The sequence below is a fragment of the Pangasianodon hypophthalmus genome, chromosome 20 (assembly GCF_027358585.1).
Source record: "Pangasianodon hypophthalmus isolate fPanHyp1 chromosome 20, fPanHyp1.pri, whole genome shotgun sequence".
NCBI lineage: Eukaryota > Metazoa > Chordata > Actinopteri > Siluriformes > Pangasiidae > Pangasianodon > Pangasianodon hypophthalmus.
The window spans coordinates 4491333-4507749 of NC_069729.1; the positions used below are offsets into that span (position 1 = coordinate 4491333).

Genomic DNA, 16417 nt, shown 5'->3' on the forward strand with positions numbered 1-16417 from the left:
TCTCTCTCTCTCTCTCTGTTACACATTTAGGATATCCTTAAGAGCACCAGACTCGACGCAGGGATTGTTGGATTGGGAATGACGTCATCACATTAGAAAATGGTACTGCTTTATATGCTTTACATACCAGCCTGCCTTAAATGAAATTATTTAATGCAGTAGTTACAAACCATATACTTCATCATTAATGTACCATCGGTAATATTAACAAAAAAACATTATCAATATATTGTATTCGGCAACATGAACAAACCATATAGACTGGGAAAAATTACTTTCAGGAACAAATAGCATTTGTTTTTGTTTTTTTTTTAAGTAAACTTCATGTAATTTCAAGTAAAATGTACTTGATTTAAATTCTTAAATATTGCACAAATGTAAATCAAACCTTTGTTGTTCCTTTCTTTCAGGTCAGTTTTACTTATGTGCTTCATGCAACAATGCTTGAATAAATTAGGTGAAGCTAACTTTAACTATTCTTGCTAATAACAGAATATTATTAATAATAGGAAATAGAAAAATGTATTAAATGACGTGCAGCACTGTAGCACCCTCATGGTCCTCTTCTGGTTGGCACGTGTTTACTTGTGAGTCCGGTCAGTTTAGTAAACATTACTTGTTTTGTAAGCAGTTGCAAAATAATTGTTCATTTAATCCGGGAAACTGAGTTTTAGCCACATAGTTAAATGAATTTAAAGCATTTAAGTATTTCTAATAATTTACCTTTTAGTGCAACAGAAATGTTCACTCTATCATTGGGAAATCACAAGTTCGAATTCTGCTAAAGCCACAGCCATCTGTGGCCAAGAGAAAAAAAAAATCAGGGACTGCTGTCAATCACAGTGACACTGGCCAATAGTGCGCATCTATGAGCTCATGTATGCGGAAGAGGGTGGATAGCGCTTTCCTCCGTGTGTGTTACACTGTCCTGTGACGCACTGTGATGCACACAAAAAGTTATTATTCAATTTATTACTTCTGATCTCTTGGAGATTACAGATCACACAGCTATCCATCTTCTCAACCTTGCTGTTTTTTGACGTGTTCTACATTCTGGGGGGGAACTAAAACTGGTATCCAATTTTGTGTCTTAAAGATTAATTCTTATTTCTGTGATTATCAGTCAATCCTGATGCCCATTTCTTGCATGCTTGGGAGATCATTTTGAGCTGGATTGCCACAGTATGTCAAATATTTAAGACAGTAAAATGCTTAGTGTAAGTCTCAATGGTAACACACACACACACACACACACAGCAGTGTTGGACAGCATTTTAAAATCACAGTGATCACAGTGAACAGGCATGACTGAGCGTCGAGTCTTATTCTCACAGGCTTATGGGTTGTGTGTGCGCGTGTGTGTGTGTGCGTGCGTGTGTGTGTATGTAAAGAGAGAGAGATCCTCAACTACACCATGTTAAGATTCTGGAGTGTGTGAGAATGGTAATATCTCCTCCATGGGCCGATCAGCATGGATTTAGAGTTGGCTTTTGGCAGGAGGGACTGTAGCAAAGACACCCTCCTGACAGAATAATCGCCCCGAGGCTTAAGAGACAGACACACACACACACACACAGATACACATGCAGAACAACAATACATACTTCCTCTCATCTCATGAGTGATGAGAAATAATCAGTGAGATTGAACTCAAGACAGATCAGGACACTTTCAGGTGAACGACAAACAAAATGGACACACACTTGTGTGTGCGTGTGTGTGCGTGTGTGTGTGTGCGTGTGTGTGCGTGTGTGTGTGTGCGTGTGTGTGTGCGTGTGTGTGCGTGTGTGTGTGTGCGTGTGTGTGTGTGTTGAGCACTTATGAAGATAATCTAAGTGAGGTTTACGTGAGACCTTTTTTTTCACTATGGTTTAATACACAGCGTAGCGAAAGGGAAGATTCAAAGGGTCAGTGTTAATCTCGTCCACATTTCTCCACTTTTCCTATCCTCTCTCTTTTCTTTCCTGCCATCCTCACTTTCCCTCAACAGATTACTGAGCCGCACTGCATCTGACATATGCTAATGAACAGTACACATTCACATGCAAGATCAAAAGATGGAGATATTTATACTCCAGAGAGAGAGAGAGAGAGAGAGAGAGAGAAAGAGAGTGAGTTATTTTAATGTAAGTGGAGAACTCGCTTTTAAGAAAGAGTGTACATGTGATTCCACAATGGATGTCTATTGCATGTTAGATAAACACACAAACTCACACACATGCATAGATGACTACCCCATGGCCAATCATCAGTTGCACAGATTTTCAGTAATGTGTGTTCGTAGGGCTACATGACACCTTCATAATCCCGTTATGTGTTTTAATGCACTCGTTCTAATATGTTATCGTTTCTATAGTAACGGTTCATTCACATGAACTTGTACATGTATGACAGACGCTCCACATCATCTCAGTGTCACAAATCTCCATGTACTTTTATTGTGACATGTGCTTTTGTTTAGGCTTTGGTCTTGTCTCTGCCCCTGTCTTGCCACTGGTTTAATTCCCAAACGTGTACACCTGTTCTTATTTGTGCCCTTGATTAGTTTGTCTGCGTATATCCTCATGTTCCTTTGTCTAGTTGCGAAGTCTTGCCGATTGTAATCGTGTGTTTTTTCCCAGTTACAGTTGCGTGTTCATGTATTGTGTATATTTGTAGTTACATTTTCCTTGTAGGGTTTTATTTCTCTTATAACACAGCCATTAGGCAACAATTACAGTTTTTATTTATTACAAAACAAAATGTTGTACTTTTTGTCTGTTTATAGTTACGTCTAATGATGTGGAATGTCCACAAAACAAATTATATACAGTATAACCTGTATGTACACAGTATGTTATTGCTGCTACAAACAGTGGTTCCCTCATCAACCCCTCTTATTAACTTCAACAGAAAGAAAAAAAGACAAAAAAAAAAAACAGCTTGTCATAGTACTGAAAAAAGCACAAAGCACTTCAAGTTACAGTTTTACCTCTGACTGTTGCAAAAAAATAATAAAAATCAAGTGCATTAATATAATATATTATATTATATTTATAATATAAATATATAAAAAATATATAAATTAATATAAACCTGTGATTTGCCTTGTTGCTGTTATAGAAAATGAATCAGCACCTTTTGACCAATCAGCTTTGTGAATTCAGTAGTGCTATAGTATAATGCTATACAGTCAAGATACACTCCTGGACAAAACAAATGGACCAAGCCCAAAATGGCAAAATATTTAGCTTTTAATGGTCTTAATAACAAATCATTGGTCAGGAATTAACAAGAATTAAACAAATACTGTAGATCTCTCTCTGCTCCATCAATCCTGGTTCCATTTATGAGCTTGTTATTAGACCTTTGATGAGCTACATCAAGAGTGGCAGATAACCAAATAATGACTAACCTTTTTAAAAAAAAAAAAAATCCCAGAAGATATTTTTGTATTATTTTGTACACCCTGACATGTGTGTGTTTGAATTTTACATCAAATTTTAGTTGAAATTTTAATTTAAGTGAATTTCCCCGTTTCTAGATTTTCCCCAAACAGGTCACGAGCAAATTGCTGCACAGGAGGTCTCAGGAGTGCATTTGTTTAATTCTTGCTAATTTTCTGTTCAATGATTTGTAGTTAACACCTTTAAAAGCTTAATATTTTGCCATTTCAGGCCCATTTTTTTGCCCAGGAGTGTATGCTCCATTGTCTTTCATATACACTCATGCAAAGTTGGCCATTCCATTTCTGACCTAGCCTTTCACGCACTCTTGATGACTATTCCACATTCTCACTCGTGTATACACACTTAATGATATCCTGCTCCACAACTCCACCTTATCAGCTTGCCCGATCTCTCAAGCAGTGCGAGAGAGGACTAATTTTTGTTAGACGGCTAACTTGTAACCAGAGACACTCTCGCGGGCTTGCTCTCTCTCTGTCTCTCTGTCTATCTGGGTGGTGTTACAGGCTTTTACAGGTGCCCTGATTCGATTTCCAGGCCTATTTGAATGTGCTGAGTGCAATCGGGCTCCTCCTGTTTGTGTGCGATAAGGGCTTGAGGTTAGCATTACCCCTCGTTGCATGCTCGTCCCTTCACGCTAATGGTTTCTCTCGACGAGAGAACAGGTGTGTGCTCAGACTTGGCCATCGCTCTGAGACTTATAAAGAGACCCTGATGAATACTATAACAGTATGTTTATGCTATATGTTTAATGATCCGCTTGCAGATTAGTCTTTATAATTTTCATATGATCTTCAATCGCATTCAAGATTTACTTTGTAGTAAAATTCTGAGTTTTAATTTAAACATATTTTATCGATATTGGTCTATTTTCACACTGGTTAAGTTCCCTATATTACCCATAATCCTGCTTGGCCCAATCAAATAAGTTTCCAAAGCTCCAAATTTCATGTCAACGCTACCATCAATGCCATCACGCTTGTCATCTTGTAGGTTGTTAACTAGCCGAGCTGAATCTCTGTCGTAACTGCGCCGTATAGCTGCATTGCATTCTGGGACACAGAGTCCAATGTTTGCTTCAATGTCTCCACTATATCTACTCTGGATTTCTCATTAATATGACATTGAACATTGGTAGAAAACAGAGTGAGAAAAGAAGCTGTTGCTCTTTTGTTTTTAGGAGCAAAACCTTATCAATATCTTTTATGTTTGAGATCGTTGAAATTTTGTCTCTTCTAAAGGCAATTGCTAACTTCTCACAGAAATAAAAAAAATAAATAAATTAAAAAAAAAACACAGGACCAACCAACAAATTAGCAACAGTATCACTAAATACATCACAAACATTTAAACGTGAACATATTTAATGTGTTTCAGGGTGGACTTTCCTCTTCACACACTCTAGCTAACACACCCCCACACAGCAATATTGTGGCCTTTGCCTTTTAGCAAAGCTGCTAATAAGCCTAAATTACTGTCAAACAACTTGGAACCATCAAGTGCTTAAATGCTCAGCAATAATGACATCTGCTTCAGACAATTCAATTAGTGCCACAAACACCAGCAAGAGGTCCTCTGAGCGTGTGTGCGACGTGTGTGGGCGCATCTGTGTGTGTGTGTGTATGAGAGAGAAATGGACATAGAACGAGAGACAGAGAATGAGGTTGCCTCTGGGGCTTGTCAGTGAATACACTCGTGTGTGTATATGTGTGTGTGTGTGCGTGTGTGTGATACCTGCTGCTTTGGCTGGAAACTGTCACTGTCTGTGGCTAATCGGATTTGGAAAGCACCAGTGGCTAATGCAGGCTGTTGCCATCAAGTCCCCCATTTAAAGCACAAATGATCCGATTGCTGGAGTTTATTAGAAAATGGAGAAGCTCATGGTGTAGCCCCCAGCTCTCTCTCCCTCTTTCTCTCTCTCTCTACAACTATATCTGTTTCCATCTCTTCCTCTCTCTCTCTCTCTCTCTCTCTCTCTCATTGTTTCTCTCTCTCTTATTGAGTGGAGATGGAAGTTGTTATCAGTGGAGGTACTTTAACATAGACTTGTTTTAAATGATTTAATGATGTAATGCAATTTCAGCGAACAGGAAACACCCAGCCATCAATGAACACTCTGGACAGAGGGCAGGTACTGCCACTAGCATATCCATCCCATCTCTAACACTTAGTAACGTTCGGAAATCAGGTTTGCGGCTTCACTTTCTGCAGATTTGATCTTCTGTTTGTATATAAATATACTAATCACTACACTTAGGATGTGTGTCATAAATCCACTGATCCTTTCAAGGGCTCAGAAACATTAGGCCTACGTATTTAACATTTTAGTGCCACAATTGTAATAGATCAAATGTAACAACGTAAGAAAATACCATCATGGTGAAGGCGAAGAAGCAAATCTAGAGCAGCCCTTAAGTCATTACAGTTTCTATTGTAATCACGTGGAAGGTTCATGGAACTACAACGAATCGTCCCCAGAGAAGATTACACAAGATTATTCGAAGCCAGCAGTCACTCGAATAGAGTTGCAGGACGATATGAAAGCAGCATTTAGACAATTATTCAGAATTGTTCTGGAACATTATACTCTGCCTGACAAAACAAAAATAGATTTTTTTAACAATAATTCAGCTTGTCATGAAGGGTTGTGTGTATGATCCCCAAGTACACCATACTTACAGAGACGTGCAAACATGGGAGCATCATTATATGGGGCTGCTTTTTTGTAAACAATACCTATGCTTTAAACATCATTGAAGGAATCATGAATGTAGAGATGTTCTAGGACATATTAGAGAAGAATTTAATGTCATCAGCCAAGAAACAAGAAGATGGAGGTTTTAATAATGAGGTTTTTCATTTTTGTTGTCATCTTGTGAAACTCAAATGCTCCTTCATCCCATATGTTCTAACTACTGTCCTAACTCCGGTACCTTCCTTTTCCCAGAATGCCACTCTGGCAGGACATAAACATCGAAAATTGATATAGTAGGTGTAACGATGCTCAGAATCAATTTTGAACTGGGTTATTTCACTGTAAGCAGTGGATCATTAGGAGAACACAATCATCTTTTCTAAGGTTTAGCTCAGTCTAACATGCGCTCCTCTCCTGGGAATTGTTGCATGGTTTTGTTTGTAACAGTATGACAAGAAAGTTGTGTGTGTATGTGATTAAAACAATGAGCACCTTGGGTACGTCATTTACCTACAAATAGAGAAAGTGAATATTTTGAATGAATTCTTATACTCATATATGGGCGGTGGGCACGTCACCATTGTGTGCGGCATGAAAATAGACGTGTCTGTCTTCTGCAGGAAATGTGCTCCAGCTAAAACTGTCTATTTAGATTGGAGTATATATTTTTACCTCACCATGTTGACCAGTTTACTGTGCACTGGGGCTGCTTTTGTGTAAAAAGTGTACTAGTGTGTCATTAAGTGCCAATATGTTGGAGGTCTGTTTGTGTTTTTCTATAACTGTGAGCGTGCATTCGTGTGTGTGTGTGTGTGTGTGTGTGTGTATGTGTGTATGTGTGTGTCTTTGCCACATCTCGCCTCTCTCCCTGATGCCTCCTGATCTTTATCACCACTCTGATTTTATTTGGCAGTCTCGGCTAATCAGAGGCTAACATCTGGCCAGTAACCATGGCAACAGCCTGACCAGATGAAGTCAGGGTAGGAGAGATCGACAACCATCTCCCCTGAGAGAGAGGAAGGGAGAAATTTGACAAAGGTGGCCTGAATGAGTGTGTGTGTGTGTGTGTGCACAAACGCACACACATTCTGAAGCATAAACATTCTCAGAGCGCTACAGACCGCTCCACACCGAGGCCGACCTGTATTCTCATATCCTTTGAGTCCAGGTTCCCACACACACATGCATGCAAGAATGGGTGGAGTAAGCCAATGAGAGCATTGTGTGTGTGTGTGTGTGTGTGTGTGTGTGTGTGTGTAGACATAATGCTATATAACTGCTTGTGTTTAACCCATTGCTGTCTAAAGGTCCAGCTCACACCAAACTCTAAATAGGTCAATATACAAATTATACAAATCATTCATTGGTTCATCTTTAGTAAGCTCTTTTTCCCAGTCAGGGTGTCAGTGGCTCTAGAGCCTACCGTAGGAACACTCATTGCGAGGTCGGAATACACCCTGGATGGGACAGCAGTCCATCGCAGTACACCATGCACACACATTTACACCTACATTCACACCTACAGGCAATTTAGAGTAGCCAGGCCACCTACCTGCATGTTTTGGGGAGGAAAACGAAGAACCAAGAGGAAATCCATACTGACACAAGGAGAACATGTGAAACTCCACACAGACTGTAACCTGAGCTCAGGATCAAACCAGGGATACTGTCATTTTTCTAGATAGATAGATAGATAGACAAAACAAATAAATACATTTTTAGTACTTATTAAATAAAGGTGGTTTAGGTTTATGATTAATGTGTCTTGATGAAATACAGTCACACATTCATATATACAGTAAGGTCCATAAATATTTGGAAAATGACACAATGATTTTCAAGCAAATAAAAAAATGGAGAAAATGTGAGAATGGAGAGACTCTGTAAAAAAATGGCTGTAATTCCTAAACGCTTAATGCAATATTTTTGTTAAACCCCTTGAATTAAAGCTGGAAGTCTACAGTTCAATCACATCTTGATTGCTTCATTTCAAATCCATTGTGGTGGTGTACAGAGGCAAAATTATGAAAATTGTCATTGTCCAAATACTTATGGACCTGACTGTATAAAAAGACCATGGATAACTGCAAAACAACATTGAAAAGTATTTTCAAATCACATTAATGTCCATAAAGAACACAAAAACAAAGGAGTTAAACTATCACAAATATTTTTTTTGATGTTGCATAATTCCTACTGTGTGATTTGGGTACATTAACTAAGTAGTATAGCTTTCATTGACGTTTAAAACAGCAGATTTGTTGATCTCATTTAAAATATGCTCTTGGCATTAATCTTCAGAATGGATGGCTAAGGTCAAGGTTATTGTTTGTACCTGGTCCCTGTGAAATTAATTCCAACCACGATGAATTTGATTGTTTGATTTTGTATTCATTTCTCATGTGATCATTTTGGTATAAAAGCAATAAAAACATACAATATTATATTTTATACAATGAAGGGAAATAGGTACTTGGACACATTTTTTGTTATTTAATGTACTTACAATATATATATGCAAATTTACACACGTAATGTACACATTTTTTGACTGGTGTTCTTGTGATCATACATACAAACCTTCTTTCTCCAAATATGATGAGCTGAATTATTGTGAAAAAGTTCTATTTTGGTTTCATCTTACCAGAGTATATTGTTCCAAAAGACTTCTGATTTGTCTATAAGCTTTTAGATGTTTATATCTGTATTTATTTTTAGTAGAGGAGTTTTGCATGAGGTGAAGAAACGGAGATGATTGCAATGCAGTTCATTGCTTATTGTACTCTGGTTAACTGTTCCTGCTGCTTTCAGGTCGTCCTGCAACTCTATTCACTGCTGGCTTCTCTCTTACCTTCTTTATCCATTAGCCTGAAAGCGTGTAGTGAAATCTTGGTTGGCACACCCGTCCGGGGACATCTAATTGTACTTCCATAACCTTTTCACCAGCATATTATCAAAATAATTTCCATTCGAGTATCGTTTAATAATGTTTAAGCTCCTTCAACTTCAATTGTTTAATAATGTTCCTGAGAAGTTTAGGAAGCTCCTTCAACTTCATCACGATTGCTGCTTGCTGTGTGAAATCTTCCTGACCATTGGAATGTCTTTGCACGAGAACATTTTTACAGAAAGTATATCTAGAATTTCATTTATTTTTATGCTACTTTTAAATAAACTTTTTTTTGTTCATATTTATATTTAAGCACAATCTCAAAAGACATTATGTGTGTAAAGTGGATTTATACACTGGAAGTATATTAAATAACAAAAACAGTATATTTATTTTCTCTCCAGTATTCAGAGAATAAGTTCCTTTTAAAGTTCACACTTCATTGTTGCCACGGCAACAACTAGTTATACTAATGTCCATAATGTTTAAGGAGTACTTAATTCTGATTATCAGAATCTGGTCCAGTGACCAACTTGTGTTAATGCTACTGTGTTATACAGATTATAACAGAAAGCACAATGCAGATACATCAATTCATTGTATATCTACTATGGTAGAGTGATAAGTATAGTATAATATATTATAGTATAGCATTAGTTATATACATACAGTAAGTACACTTTAATACACCCACAAATGTACACACACTAACACACACTCAGTTAACAAGGTCCATTACACTTTGCTCCCCGAGGCAAGCAAAAACCTCATTTAGGCAGGTCTGTTGAGCCAAGACAGGAAGCTCTCCCCCCCCTCCCGTAACTGGATTAAAGCAGGCTAGCGGATGAGCCCTAGGACAGGACACAGGGGTCCCGGCACTCTAGACCCAACCGCTCCGGTCCAGAACACAGAGACACAGGGATCGGGGATCAGAGAGAGAGAGAGAGAGAGAGAGAAAATAAAAGAGGGATTGGGTGTAGAGGGGGACTTCCAACTGTAAAATCAAAATGTTTTTCAAAGCCATGGACATGAGCCAATTTTTGTGATTTTCCCCCACTGCGTATGTGTGTGTGTGTGTGTGTGTGTGTGTGTGTGTGCGCGTGCACGGATGGGTGGACAGGCCCAAGTACAGGCAGGTAGTGTGTAAATGATGTTCCGGAGCTGTAGAGTTCAAGCTATCAGAGCTTCATCTCTCTCTTGGAGCCACCGAGTCTGATTCGCGCTCTTATTTATACCAATAAGCACATAAAGCTGGAGGCCTCACTTTCTGAGGCCTGCTATCAATCATACAGCAAGCTCTGTCCTGACAGTACAGCACACACACACACACACACACACACACAGAATAAACTGAAGCTAAATCATAGCATCCGCTTGGACACCATCACACACACAAAAGGCAAGCATTACAGTATTAAAGAATAACACACACAAGCTGATTGCTTTTAGCCACATGTTCTTACAAGCACTTTGATTTCTTTATAGAAAAATGTAGATTATAAAATAAAGGGTTTTTTTGGCATTTCTTCAAAAATTTGTCTTTTCTCCTTTTTTCCATTTCAATTTTTATAACAAAACTAGCACTGTGTAGCTTAACATGCAAGCTATGCTAAGCATAGCATATAGAGCTAACTGAGCATTCTTATTTCACATGTGATTATGTTAGTCATATACGATCACATGAATTATATGGCAATAAAATCACATGTGAAAATAAATGATGTGTAAAAAATGAATGTCTAATAAAATAACAAAAATAAATAAATCATGTGTAAAAGTTTACGTGTGGAATCGTATACAAAATGAATCATGTAAAAAAATTCAGATGTGAAAAATGAAACATTTAAATGAATCACATGTGAAAGTAAATGAATCATGTGTAAAGAATCAGATAGAAAAAAAAATTATGTCTAAAAATGAATCATACGTAAAATACAATCTCGTGTATAAAAGAATCAAGTGTAAAAGATGAATCATATGTAAATAAAATCAAATATGAAAATGAATCGTGACAAAAATGAATCTTTTTTAATCACTTGAATATAAATGAATCGTGAAAAAAACTGAATCGTGTATAAATAAAAATTACATGTTAAAGTAGATTAATCCTATGTAAACAAAAAAAATCACATGAAAATGAATCATGTACAAAATGAATCATGTGTGAAAATTAATGAATCATGTGTAAACAATCATAAATGAGTCATGAGTCAAAAAAAGAATCCTCTGTAAATAAAATTACATGTGAAAATGAAAGAATCTTGTGGAAAAAAAATCATATACAAATAAATGAATCTTGTGAAACAATCATGTGAAGTGTGTTAAAACCATATGTGCTTCTAAAATTCACGTGTGTCATGTGATCATTCACATGTGATGTTCTGTAAGTGATGGCTATGCAGCTAGCCAAAACAAGCTTGAGTTAATAAAGGCTCAATTTTGTGTCATTTACTTTATGGATGTTTTTGACTGACTTTTGTGAATCACTTTGTGATTTCCCTGCTAGTATTCCCAAGCAACTATCTAACTAACTAGCTCAAAAGCTTTAGAACATCTTGTAATAATCTCTCCCCGATCGCCAAATTGTTATGTCGCGGTCCTGGGAAAAGGGTTGTGCATGTTCACAGGCTACAGGTTCATCGTTTGACCCTCGTTTTGAAAGAACACAGGGAATTACATCACTATAAATTAAAAGAAAAAGCTCGTGCACACACACACACACACACACACACACACACACACACACACACACACACACACCTTGTTAATCTGTGTCCCAGGCACACGGCCCTGATCACAGGAGACTTTAATAGCATGATTGCTCGAACAGCGCAGAGGCTAAATTGTGCCGCATTGAAGGCTTTCACGGTTGAACGAGTTTATCACTATACGCAGCGATAAGGAGCCTGAGAGACAGAGGACGCGGCGAGACACAGCAAAGCTCACGACCGTCGACAGACAGAAAGACGGAGAGGAATGAGGGGAATAAAAGATGAGAGTAGGAAACGGATTAAAGGCCAGAGACTGAGTGATGGAGTCAGAGAAAGAGAGAGAGGAAGGAAACCGATCAGAGTTCAGCGCTAACTATATCTGTGTTTGATATTTGCAAGAGCGGTGACTCGTGACAAAAAAATGAAGCAGTTCCATCTTCTCTTCTCCCTTTATCTTTAAATTCATCTCGCCATCCTTCATGTAGCAGAATGCACAGATCTTCTTCCTCTATTTCTTGCTTAGCTTCTTCTTTTTTCACTCACCATTTCCTAGTGTAATATTAATAAGAAATCCAATGTAGAAGTAGTGGAGCTGTTGATGCAAATGTTGGACTGAAAGTCCCAGAATGCAATGCAGCTCTACTCTGAGTTATGGCAGACACTCAACTTTCATTTGTAATCTACAAGAAGACGAGTACGATGGTGTTGATAGCTGATCTGTTTGAGCAGATGAGGAGGTGAGACACTAGACTAAAGGACTAAAGCGTCGCTGCATCGCTTTCTTTAAGTAGAGACGAAGCAAGGGCTAAAAAAAAAGGGCTTTGTTTACTGTTGATGCTGTGATTTTACGTCACTGACTGAACTCAGGGTTGAGGAGACAGTCCCGAGTTTCTCAATAGGAATTCTGAGTTGAGCGGACGTTTTCTTTGGTTTTATTCCAATGAAACAATAGTGCATGGAGCAGCGTGACAACAAAAAAAGTGAGGTGGCTCACTTGACATGGCCTGAAGGAAGCACATGTTAGCCTTCAGCCTCCTGGCCTGGTGGCTGTCATGTGATGGAGAAAAATCAGCTACCGATTGGGGACTGTCTAAGACTGAGTGGAAATAAATGGAGGAGGTAAATCAGCTCAGCTAGACATGAAAACCAGTCACTAAGAAATTTCATGTCTGAATTCACATACTTATGTGAAATAAACATATCTCCACAATAAATCATGAAATCACCATGAGATATAAATAAGGCCAGGCCTGTCCCAAAGTATAACATGGGGTCAAGGAGTATGCTTCCTGCAAGAGGTGCAAAAATGTACTCTACATACATTACAGAATGTTATGGTCTAGTTTTGTTTTTGTCTCTTTAGTGTTACATAAATGTTACCTTTAATATACTTCATATGGATGGTCCTATGAACCCCTTATACTCCCAGGAACTGATGACGCATGTAGAATTAGTTACTAAATAAATATGGTTTAAAATAAATTAGCAGATAATAATGTCAGATTTTAAGGGGTTAATATGAAGCTTCTTTTTTTTTTAAGGCAGTGGTGGCTTAATGGTAAAGGCTCGGGGTTACTGATCAGAAGCTCGGGGGCTCAAGCTCCAGCACTGCCAAACTGCCATTGTTGGGCCCTTGAGCAAGGCCCTTAACTCTTCCCTGCATTTCACTGGCTCTGTACTCATACTCTGCACAATGACAATAAAGTTGAATCTAACCTAAGCTCAGACTTTATTGTTTGATGGGGTTTAAAAAAAATAAGTATTAATAATATATTTTAAAATAATTAAGTGATTAATAAGCTCAGACTTTAGGGGTTAAATATTATGTTTAAAATAACCCTAAATAATATATTTTAAAATAAGTGACTAATAGACTCAGACTTAAGGGGGTTGAAAGTTAAGCAGTAAATAATATATTTTTAAATAAACATGTGACCAATAAAGCTGAGACTTAGCTCAGAAGGGGTTAAACCTTATTATGATTTCTTTGATAGGAAAAAAACAATCCTTATAATCCTGAAAGAACAGTGTATTACAAAAAAAAATTATATACAGCAAAGTACTGAAATTCTGCATGTCATACCCCAAAACTGATATCTGCTGAAGCTGATTAATTTCAAGCTTGAAACACTCAAGTGCTTTTGTCAGATAAACTTTGCTTGTTTGAAGCATTTATTTCTGCAAAGAGCAACATTATTTGCCAATAATGACCAGACAATTTCAAGCCTGAAATTAGTCCAAATAAATCTAAAATCTTAATAATCTTATTTGTTTCAGAATATTCTCATAATGACAAATATCAGATAAATCTGACTCTATTCGAGAGATTTTCACTCGCTAATAAAGGAGCTTCTGTTTCACTCCCGAGAAACACTGCATTACTAAGGCTTCTTCTGTGCTGATAAACAGATCAGTGATCAACAGGTCAGCCTACAGCGTGTAAATACACACGAGTGACGTGAAACACGCACAGTAACCCTGCGCTCTTCTGCTTCTGCCTTGTTAAACAAGCTGCTTTTCTGCTTTCTATACAGACTTTGTTTCTTTTCTGCTGAGGTGCCATCTTTCTACACACACTCTTCTTTTTCCCTTGCCTCTGGAATTCTGTCTGGGGCCCGAAGGTGTGACCGTCCTATTTGAGGCCTTCCAGATCACACACAGCCACGAGTCTTCAGTCGGAGAATTTCTCTTGAAAAAAAAAATAGTGATGAACAAATACGTCATTGTGTGATGGAAACATAACAGAACTGTTATGCAATCTAGAGAATTCCTATTTGTTATTGATCACCTGGTCAGTTCGAGGTGATCGCTATTAATGCTTTCATTGCACCCATAAATCCTCACAATTGTGTGTCTGTGTGTGTGTGTGAGCTTAAAGTAAAAAAGACAGATTGTGTTATTGGCACGTAAGCACCATTATTGGTGCGTTTAAATGAGTTTTAAATGTACACACAGTGCCGCATAGAGCTTGGCAACGAACTGCAGAGAAATGGCGCAGAGGGACATTTTACCGTTACTGCAATTCCCTAAAGAGAGACGGGGAGCAGGGGGGGTCGCGAGGCAAAGGCCAAAAGGTCAAGAGAGAAAGGGGAAGATGAAGAGATTGTAGGATTGAGAGAAAAGAAGGAAAGCGGGAGAAAGAATGGCGAGGTGGGCGAGTGTGTGTTTGTGTGGCAGTCACACCGTCCCCTCAGGCTTTGTGTTGATGAAGATGGACGCACAGCAGGAATGAGTTGGGCTAAGGGTAATTGTGTTAGTATTTCTGGCTCAGCCAATAAGCATCAATAGATCAATCTCAGTTGCTACCTGTTTAGACTGAAGCTAACAGGCAGAGCTGATCTGAGCTAAAGTAGCGTGCGTGTGTGTGTGTGTGTGTGTGCGTGTGTACACGCATGTACATGTCCTGTGTATTTCCACTAAGAAGACAATCTGGATAGAGATGCAAGACGAAGGGATAAAGGATTAAGACAGAAATAAAGATGGACAGGAACATAAATAGAGAGAAAGAGAAAGAGAATCAGACAGGTGGATGGATGAAAAGAGCAAGATAGACAGATAGAAAGGAAAATAACCTAAACAGGAGCGGTAAATGACAGACAGGGCAGGGACTTTGATAACCTTGTCGGCTAAAAGCTTCCTCTCTCTCCTCTGGCTTAATCAAACCCCCCAATTACATTGACAAAGCTTTCTCCTGTCCCTGCATCTGATGTCCCCTCGATAAACGCAATTATTAATTAACCGGCACAATTAAATCTGTCTGTGATGGACGGGACACGGGGCGATTGGAGCCGAAATACCTGCCTAATTCAATCTGTTACAGTGATTCAGCATACACTCACGCGCACACACACACACACACACACACACACACTCTGTATTTTTTCTGTCTTGCCCACATGGACCACAACATTAGACACCGTACATGTCTAGTCCGCCACTGGTGTTGAATTCTCGATTCTGATTGGTCAGAAAGTATTGATTAATTTTGCATAACAGCAGTTATGACAGTAGTTTTGGCCTCAAGGTTTATATTAATGCTCTCTTTCTGATACATTATCATTTCTACAGCAACACCTAATTTATAGGAATTTAAAAAAAAAATGTTATTTATGTGGTATTGTTGATGCGGTCACTTTTCTGTGAGGAGATGTTTATTTAACGTTTTGAAAGGAGTCTCCAGTATCAGAGCTATAAAGCTATAATCAAGTTTTCTGCCATGGGAAGGTCTTCAGGATGGAGGACTTTACACTTTTTCCAGTTTCTCTGTAACACAAGCTGACTTTTTTTTTTATCTTATTAACTTAAAGAGAGGCTGGTGAGGGAACAACTGTTTATGGCTGCTATAACATAAGTGATGACAGGAACTAATTTGTTTCATGGACGTATGCTTTATAAACCTTCAGGATGTGCTATTATAGGAAGATAATCAAATTTGGAGTGGTTACAGTAACTCCTTTTTATCACACCATGTTCTTGACTAGTTTTCTATAACAGCATGGCACCAATTGTGACTCACTGCAAGCAGCAACCAATTGGGTGTTTATATTCTATTTTGTACTGGTTTTTGTGTTGAAAAAAAAAAAAAAAACGTTAAAATGTTCGACTACTGATCGGAAGGTCATGAGTTCAAATCCCTGCACTGCCAAGCTGCCACTGCTGGGCCCCTGAGCGAGGC

At 38.3% G+C, this 16417-nt stretch overlaps 1 long non-coding RNA gene across 1 annotated transcript in view; it reads right to left on the reverse strand.

The window, feature by feature from the left end:
- The window catches only part of LOC128317085 (uncharacterized), a 53757-nt gene that overhangs the window by 35236 nt on the left and 2104 nt on the right, over positions 1-16417 (reverse strand). The window contains exon 2 of the long non-coding RNA XR_008300570.1: positions 7694-7818. This is a non-coding gene — a long non-coding RNA (uncharacterized LOC128317085). The remainder of the gene's footprint in view (positions 1-7693; positions 7819-16417) is intronic.